Here is a 2678-nt window from a genome sequence, read left to right on the forward strand (position 1 = left end):
TGAAATGCTCCCACAAATGGCACTACAACATGTAAAAAAATAATATAAGCTCTGGCGGACTTGGTTCTATAGTAGGTCTTAAAGGGTTAAATAAATATCGTCAAATAATCGAGATCTCAATTTCAGTGAAAATAATCGTGATTATCATTTTTGCCATAATCAAGCAGCCCTAATCTTTTGCTCGTTTCTCCTCCTTTTCTTTTCTCTTTTTTTCTAAACTGAGGACCTGGTGGCTTTGAACTTTTCTTGTCCATCTTCCATTGGTTTTAATTTTGCACTCCAGTATGAACACCCATCCCTCATTCAAATCATGAATACATAATGGACTTGGATTTACAACATTATAAATGAAATGGACTCTATTTGGAAGCAGCAGGGCCCCCTCCAGTCCTTTCGACGGCTTGTGTGTGAGACTTTAAATCATCAAACTGTAAATTTTACATTGTGATTGATCCCTTTACCCCTAGTCCTAAAGTGTATATTTATTTTCTTACTCTTCTTATATATATTGTTTGTTTACTTGCACTGCTGTAACTGGAGCCTCGTCCTCTCGTCTCTCTATATACTGTACTTATATAGCGGAGATGACAATAAAGTTTTACGTTGACTTCAGCAGCGAGCAGGTGCACCGAGGGCTCTCGCGCTCACTTTTCATGTACAGAATTTCGAAAAAACATCGGTGCAAATTATAAGTCTGTATTATAATGTCTGGTGTTTTCGTGTTTGTTGGTTTGACCTCATAGCCGATTGTTCATTCAGTGGGCTGGTTTCAGTCCTTATGCAAATGTATTGTTCATGAGATTGGGGAAACCTGCAGTCAGCTGAGTCTGAAGAAGTCACTTGGATGAGTGACTAAATGTTTCTCCCACTGAAAATGCTGCGTCCAGATGAACAGAATCAACTTTTTTAAAGTGTTCTTGAGAAATAGCTCTCCAGGCTTTCCAAAGGTCTTTTGAAAGCTCTTCTTTACACGTTAGCTACTTTTTACTCATTTTCAGTCCAGTTCTTATACCTGAGCCATCAGAAGAATTTCTTTTTATCGTTTTTTTGCTAAGCCACTGTAGACTGACGTACGAATCATTCAAGCATAAAAAGGCATCTAACCCTTGGGTTAGATCAACTTGGCAAAGAACCAGTTTAAATTAAATTAAATTTAAATTGTATTTTTGGGTATTTTGTTAAGATAAAGAGACAATTTGTTCTCATTTCTGTAATTTAGTCTATTAAATAAAATGACATAATATAAGGTTTTCACTCAGCATGGTTTGCAGCATGTCCTTCAAAAGAAAAAAAAAAGAGTGATACATACTTTCAGTTATCAACTGAAATGTTTGAAAATGGACTGGAGGTTCCAGTTAAACTGAATGTATCATGTGTGCTGTGCTTCATGACAGGAGGATTTCAGTTGATGTGCACATGAATGATCTGCAGGTGAAGGTAGAAAGTGTGTGTGAGCTGTTGTGGATGTGAATTCAGCAGCATGGATCAGTGTGAGGACAGAGAGGAGGGAGTCCCTCCCTCTAAAACCACTCTGTGTGGGGAACATGAGAGCCAGACCAAAGCTCAGAGGTGAGATGACCATCTCTAACTGTCCAGGACTCTAATCCATGTCAAAGCTCAGCGCTCACATCACTGCTCCATCATTATTCACAGGAACCAATCTGGAGCTGAACCCAGCTGTGTGTCCTTAAAGAGTGACGGGTCAAAGAGTATTGGTGGCAATTTTAAAGAACAACCCTTTGCTGCAGAGAGGTAAGCTGATAGTAACGTGAACTCTGATAGCAAACAATTTGGTGTCTGATTTAAATGAACTACTTGATGATGTTTCATTGTCGCCAAAGTAATGGTAAATGGCCTACATTTGTATAGCGCTTTTCTAGTCCATAGGACCCCAAAGCGGTTTACACTACATTCAGTCATTCACCCATTCACACACACGATAGCAAGCTACATTGTAGCCACAGCTGCCCTGGGGCGCACTGACAGAGGCAAGGCTGCCGGACACTGGCGCCACCGGGCCCTCTGACCACCACCAGTAGGCAAACATGGGGTTAGTATCTTGCCCAAGGATATTTGGCATGCAGCCAGGATGCAGCCTGGGATCAAACCACCGACCTTCTGATTAGTGGCCGACCTGCTCTGCCACCTGAACTACAGCCACCCCATATACGGCTTCTCTATACGGGGTCATATGACTGTTGGGATTTATTTGTGTAAATCTGTAGTTCTCCTTAGATCTTCACTGAGTTCTTTGAACTTTCCTATTGTGCAAAGTATTAGTGAATCTAATGAGTGCTTTAAAACAAATCCCTTTTATACTGCCAAATAGAAACCTATCAGAAATTATCAGTTGGCCCTGGCTGCAACAACAGTTTTATGTTTAGAAATCAAGGATATACTGTCCACTTTCATATCTGTCTCTTTGGCAGTAAGTGGTTCTTTGTTGTTTGGTTTGTAAAGCACTTTATAAGTGAGGCCTCGCATTACTTTTCTTCACTTATGATACAACCCAATATCACGACAAAGTGTGTAATAGATACGCTGTGTGTGCACTGTGTCCATTTTACACTTTGCTATGAGAACAGAGCCAGACCAAAGCTCAGAGGTGAGATGACCATCTCTAACTGTCCATGACTCTTCTCCATGTCACAGCTCAGCACTCACATCACTGCTCCATC

Source organism: Haplochromis burtoni, unplaced genomic scaffold, assembly GCF_018398535.1.
Source record: "Haplochromis burtoni strain Fernald_Lab_line unplaced genomic scaffold, NCSU_Asbu1 Contig_61, whole genome shotgun sequence".
In the NCBI taxonomy this organism is placed as follows: Eukaryota; Metazoa; Chordata; class Actinopteri; order Cichliformes; family Cichlidae; genus Haplochromis; species Haplochromis burtoni.